Genomic DNA, 7260 nt, shown 5'->3' on the forward strand with positions numbered 1-7260 from the left:
ACTATTCACCGGCCTCGTTATGCTTGAGTGAGAGCGCAACGAGGCCGGAGAATCATGCCCAATGATTTGTAAAAAGTAAATATTCAAATATATTCCACAAAGGCTTTTTTTTTAAGCCACTGAGGTAAGAGGCTCCAGCAAGTCCCTTCAAACAAATAGACTCTCACAAAACCTAAACAGCAGTTGATTTGGAACAATTGTCCCTCTGGTTAAATTACAGAGGGACACAAACCAAACCTAATTAATATTGAAAATGAGGCCCTTTACCACTCATTGGTTACCACCATCCGCATGGAACACAACAGTCAGATACACACCTTAGCATATGGCAGCTATAGTTTGTCTTTCACCCTATCCTAGACCTTACCTTTTAGCACCCCCCAAACTCCCCACATTTCTCCCCGCCTCTGTGATAAACCTGTTACATCTCGAACCCTTCTGATGAAACAACATTGACCTAAAACGTTAACTCCGTTTCTCTCTCCACAGATGCTGCCAAGTTTACTGAGTATTCTCAGCATTTTCTGTTTTGGTCTTGGAGTTCCAGTCTGTGCATAATTCTGCTTTTTATATCCCCGCTCTCTGAAATCCTCTATAAAATCTCTCGACATTGCTATCTTGTCCCATATCTTTTGAAGCCTCTGGCCAACCAATCACAAGAGTTATTAATCATAGAATCAAATCATTACAGTGCAGTAGGAAGTCATTCGGCCCATCGTGTCTGCACCGACCCTCCAAAAGGATACTCTACCTAGGATCAGGGTCCCACCCTATCCCCTTAACCCAGCAACCCCACCGCAACCTTTGGACACTAAGAGGCAATTTAGCATGGCCAATCCACCTAACCTGCACATCTTTTGGACTGTGGGAGGAAACCAGAGCACCCGGAGGAAACCCACGCAGACATGGGGAGAACATGGAAACGTCACCCGAGGCTGGAATTGAACCCGGGTCCCTGGAGCTATGGTGCAGCTGTGCTAACCACTGTGCTACTGTGCCACCTGTTTACTTAAATGTTCCCTGAAGTCTTCGTCTTTCTTACCTCTTTCCCCATCTTAAAAAGATTGCTCCGACCCCACTCTTCATTCAGGCCACCTCTCTTAACTCTCCTGCAAGTCTGTCCCTCTCATTGAGCACCATTGGCTAAGTCTCTCAGCTAAACACTCGATATAAATGCTAGTTCTTAACAATTCCATTCAAAACAAGAGAGGAATATTATCCAAACTTGTTACATTTTTGCTGATGTTTCTACAAATCCTAGTCATGTGCCGGGAGCGCTTACGTGCCCAAGAGGTACAGTTTCAATATGGTACATTTAATGGAAACCTCCTTCATAGAGACAGGTTCCAGCTTAGATAATAAGGGGCAAATCAAACATTTTGACTGTGAGCAAAGAAGATTGAGAAGTGTAGACTGCAGGAGGGCTCCACTGACATGTCTTTGTCTGTGCCTCAGGATGCCTGGATCCTTATGCCAAAGAGGCTATCAATGAGGTACACCCTGAGGTACATTACCCAGAAGAGAAATAACTGATGCCTTGTTTGCTGGTACAAACAGTTCTGTCCCTTTCCCCAAGAACAAGAGAACAGGAGAAAAGCCCAGGATTTTATCATTGACCCAGAAAGTCCTACATGTTTCTCAACACAGGAGGAATCCTGTTTTATTGCTGACTTCAGGATATCCCAAAGTACACAACCAGTAATGATGTGTTCTGTGAAGTGAAAGGGAGTTTTTAACCCTCAAAAGTAGGTGAGTTTAAACAGCATGAGAAGAGTTAAAATGAAAAAAATGTCAAACCTACCTTGAACACCCACCTCCCCCACTCCTCTTACTATCATCCCCCCACCCCCCCAGCCTGCCCGCTTCCAGCAGGAGGCAGGATTGAGCCATGACAGTGGCTGACAGCTTTTAACAAGGCTGCGTGTTTCAAACGTTTTCTATTTTTAGCTCACATTGGCAAGGTTTCCGCAGCATCAGCAAATCGAGTTTGGCAAACGAAGACGAAAAGGGCTGGATTGATGAGGGAGCTGCCACGTGGGCCTGGAGCAGCACTTTCTAACCCAGGAAGATGTCCTGCAAACACCCCCATCACCGCAACAATCTCCCCAGAAGTCCCATGATCGCCAACACACACACCCTCCCCCCAACCACCCGCTGTCTGTCCAACCTTCAACTCCAAACCACCCGCCCTCCCCCCATTGACTTCCCATGATCACTGACACCCCAGCATGATCGTCCACCTACAACCACCACCTGGCTCCGCTAACCATGCTATTCCCCTTGGCAATCACCAGTCCACCACCCCAAACACACTCCAGCACCCCACATACACCAAATCATACCCTCTGCCCACACAATATCAACCCACCTTGACCTCTCCTGTCACCCCCCCCCCCCCCCCACTGCTGCCCGTCCCACCTCCAGCTCCAGGCCAACCAGCTCCTTCACTGCATTTTCCTATTGCTGGATTTCCCGCCTGACATCAGCCAACCTGTCAATCAGGCAGGAGACCTGGAAACAAACCTGAAAATATGTACTTTCTGGCTTTCCATTTACACCTGCTGCAATGTCCTCCACACATGCACCCCTACCCTGTTCACCACAAATCACCCAGATCAGTAAACATCAGGTGCATATTGACTGTTTTGCTGGCAGAAAGAAGATATTCAGTTTGAGCAAGGTCACACAAGCAAAGATAAATAATCCATCATCAAACATGTTTGATCAAACATAGGCGGCACTGTGTCACAGTGGCTAGCACTGTTGCCTCACAGAGCCAGGGACTGGGTTCAATTCTGACTTTGGGTGACTGTGTGGAGTTTACACATTCTCCCCGTATCTGCTGGCGGTTTCCTCACACACTCCAAAGAGGTGCAGGTTAGGTGGATTGGCCATGTTAAATTACCCCTTAGTGTCCAAATAGGTACAGGTTTGATAGGGTTACAGGGATAGGGTGGAGAATTGGGCCTGGGTGGGTTGTTCATTCAGAGGGTCGGTGCAGACCCAATGGGCCGAATGGTCTCAGTGTAGGAATTCTATGGTTCTATGTTGGTTGAAGGAGAAAGGTTGGCCAGGGCACCAGGGAGAGGTCTCCTGCCCTGCTTGCAAATAGTGGTCCTTGTGAATGTTTACACCTCTCAAACAGGGACACTTTTGGTAGGGTATTCGCTGAAACACTAACTCTGTTTTCTTCTCCACAGACGCTGTCAGGCGAGTTGAGAACTTCCAACACTTCCTCTTGTTATAATGTGGAATTTTGATCCAGTTGGTTTCAGAAACATTAAGCCTGCAGAATACAGTTCGCTCATTGACTGCATAACTCAGAATGTCAGTAGAACAAGTCATTTTAAAAATAAGCTTGGTCATACAGTGTGCAAGAAACCAATGAGGACGAAAAACCTGCAGATCGGGCCCTGAAGTGGAATGGGCTGCATTTTATTTTTTTACCCTCTTTGTTGCCTTATGCAACTTTCATTAACCTTAATGTACAGACCTTCACGTTCAGATGCACAAAAGCACATTTCGACTTGGTTCTCCACTGGACAGCATTAAAGTGGCCCATTACTCAAACACTTGCTCTGCTGTCAGAGGTCTTGACTCACTTTGGAAAATGTGCACAGCCAAAAATAGGCCAACTGCAAGAATCATAGCTGTATAATTCACAAAGGCACCAGTCAGTCTGAAGCACCAGACGCACTGTGGTGCATGAATAGTAAATGGCTGGATGTCGACGGTGGTGGGTAATTCTGAACAGCACTAGTCGAGCAATCAATTGAACAGCAAACTGGAGCAAGCAACTAGGCATTCAATTTCAAAATCCTTAATGGCCACATACATCTTCCCAGTTGTGTTTTGGAGAAACGTTTGGATGTTCTTAAAATAATCCATGGAAAATGAGAATAAAAATTGTTTGTTTGAATTGAAGCGTTCTGAAGCAATAGAGATTTATAAGGTGCGCCAACTGTTGTTGTGAGGCACCATGTTAAGGTACGTTACCGATTCTCTCACCCAACTTGTCTTGAAGCAGCGCCAAATCTCACTGGAGCGGCCGGAGATGTGCCAAGTAAGCGGGAGACAGAGATACAACGATAATTTTGTGGCCCCCTTGCATCCAGTACAACAGTGGAACTGTTCAAAGAACAAGGTACACAAGGGGGAGGGGGGGGGAAGCAACATAAAGGGGCATTAACATTTCAGGCTGTCGCTGTTTTTAAGAGTTCGCTCTTGGTATGTGGGTGGCATTAGCGACATCTACATTTAGCACCCAACCCGACACAGGCCATACTCAGCCAATCCGCATTTCTAAAACCCAAAGCAATGCATCAACTGTTAGATAGAATTCTGCGATTGGGCAGCACTTGCTGAATAATCCTGAGTGCAGTGCACTAACAACCAATTTAAGTTCATCAGTTGAGCTCGCAACATGGCTCATTGACATTGATAGAAGCAGCACATATTCATACACAAGGACCCATTCTCTGCCAACAAAAGAAATATGTTCAAGCCTTACTCCTTATTTGAATTATCCAAGAGCTTGGGGAAACTACAGTTCCTTGTCGCTGTCTCCACGACAATGCCTCTGCCAATCTGAGTTAACTTGCTATCCAACCAGAGCCAGTGCCTGAGGTGTAGGTAAGCGGTGTTAGGGATGGGGAGGATGTTCCAGGATTTTGACTCAGCGACAGTGAAGGAATGTAATATACAAGTCAGGAAGTTGAGCAGCTTAGAAGGATGTTTCTCCTGAATTCCTGATTGGATTTATTAGTAACTATCATATGTTTATGTCCCATAGTTTTAAACTCCTCACAAGTGGACACATTTCCATTTCAACTATATCAAACCTTTTCTTTACTAGATACCTCCTCAGCCTTCTCCTTTCCAGAGGGAAAGACCATTGCATTACATAGAACATAGAACATACAGTGCAGAAGGAGGCCATTCGGCCCATCAAGACTGCACCGACCCACTTAAGCCCTCACTTCCACCCTATCCCCATAACCCAATAACCCCTCCTAACCTTTTTGGTCACTAAGGGCAATTTATCATGGCCAATCCACCTAACCTGCATGTCTTTGGGCTGTGGGAGGAATCCGGAGCACCCGGAGGAAACCCATGCAGACATGGGGAGAACGTGCAGACTCCACACAGACAGTGACCCAGTGGGGAATCGAACCTGGGCCCCTGGCGCTGTGAAGCCACAGTGCTATCCACTTGTGCTACCGTGCTGCTCAAAGTCGAGTGAATCTTTCAATTGTCAAGTAGTTAACTTTGGTTTTAATATAATTGGGCAGGGTTTTCCATACAACCCGCCGTGTGTTTCATGGTGGCAGAGCTGGCCCACTATTGGCCAGTGGCAGGATTTTCCAGTCCCTCTGGTGTCAACAGGGTTTCCCGTTGACTGCACCCATCCACAGTGGGGGTGGACCGTCGGCGGGGCTGGAAGATCCCGTCGGGGGAACGGCGGGAAAGTTCCAGCCAGAGTTAATGCTTCAAGCCCGCATGACTCTCCTTCAGGGCTCTCTGTTTCTCTCTTCCCAGATGCTGCCAGACCTTCTGAGCTTTTCCAACATTTTGTTTTTGCTTCAGATTCCAGCATCCGCAGTATTTTACTTTTATTTTAGTCCATGATAAGATACCAGATCCTGGGAGTGGAATTTCTCACCAACACTGGGCAGCTCACGCCCTTTGCTCAGAACATGCCCTCTGTATGAATAGATATGTAGACACTAATCCATGCATACCTCCTCTGTCTGTATATGTAGGGTAGTACTGCAGACTGCAGAGGGAGCCTGGTCTGCCAGACAATGTGAAGCCCATTAGGAACTGATTCACATACATTCTGCTAACCTACTGCAGCACCACCTGTCAATCGGAGAAACAGGTGAGGAACAGCAGGGTTGTCATTTTTCATTCTATGTTGACACGCATGTTGCAGGAGTTGACAGGATGTTGGTCCTTCAGCGAGACTCTCCATCCACCCCACCCGTGTTATCAGGAATGTCATGGGGTAACCGAGTCACCCGATCTAATGAAATGGTGGGGGGGAGGGAACGTGGGGTAAGGGGTGAGTGTAGAAGCGAAAAGCCAGAAACATTCAGCAGGCCAGGGAGTCTGTGGGGAGGGAGAAACATATTTAACATTTCAGACTGGTGATATTTTATCAGAACTGGAAGATGTGCGCGGTGAACAGCGGTTATACAATTAGAGCGAGCGAGAGTGAGACAGGGCAAAGGGGAACAGGGAAGCAACAAAAGGGAGGGTATGTAAGAAAGATGAAGGGCAGGAATGCTGCGAGGCAAAAAGGATGCGATTGCGACAAGAAACAGAAATGGGTCTGCGGGGAGTGAAAACGATGACTGCAGAATTGTCCAGAATAGCCGAGAGGCAGGAGTGCATGAAAATTATTTTAAACATTCAGAATCATAAAATGTTTGTCGCAAAGAACGAGGCCATATGGCCTGCCTATCCCTGCTGGCTCTCTGCATGAAAGCTCAGCTAGTGCCAATTTCCACACTATCCATCTATAATGCACAAGTTGGACAGGTTGAATGAGTGGGCAAATGAATGGCAGATGCAGTATAATTTGGATAAATGCGAGGCTATCCACTTTGGTAGCAAAAACGAGAAGGCAGACTGATCTGAATGGTCATTAATTAGGAGAAGGGAATGTGCAACAAAACTTGGGTGTCCTCATATACCAGTCACTGAAGGTAAGGATGCAGGTACAACAGGCGCTAAAGAAAGCAAATGGTGTGTTGGCATTCATTGCAAGTACAGGAGCAGGGATGTGTTACTGCAATTATACAGGATCTTGGTGAGGCCACACCTGGAATATTGTGTACAATTTTGGTCTCCTTATCTGAGGAAGGATGTTCTTGCTCGAGAGGGAGTGCAAAGAAAGTTTACCAGGTTGATTCTTGGGATGGCGGGACTGATGGATGAGGAGAGAATCAGTTAGGATTGTATTCACTGGAGTTCAGAAGAATGAGAGGGGTCTCATAGAAACCTATAACGTTCTAACAGGACTAGATAAAGTGGCTACAGGAAAGATGTTCCCGATGGAGGGAGGGTCCAGAACCAGGGGACACAATCTGAGGATGTGGAGTAGACCATTTAAATCAGAGATGAGGAGAAATCTCTTCATGCAGAGGGTGGTTAGCTGTGGAATTCGTTACCACAGGAAGTACTTGAAGCCAAAAACCATTGTATGGTTTCAAGAAGCCTTTAGATATAGCAAGTGGGGCTAAGGGGTTCAAAGGA

This window comes from Scyliorhinus torazame, chromosome 12 (genome assembly GCF_047496885.1).
Source record: "Scyliorhinus torazame isolate Kashiwa2021f chromosome 12, sScyTor2.1, whole genome shotgun sequence".
In the NCBI taxonomy this organism is placed as follows: domain Eukaryota; kingdom Metazoa; phylum Chordata; class Chondrichthyes; order Carcharhiniformes; family Scyliorhinidae; genus Scyliorhinus; species Scyliorhinus torazame.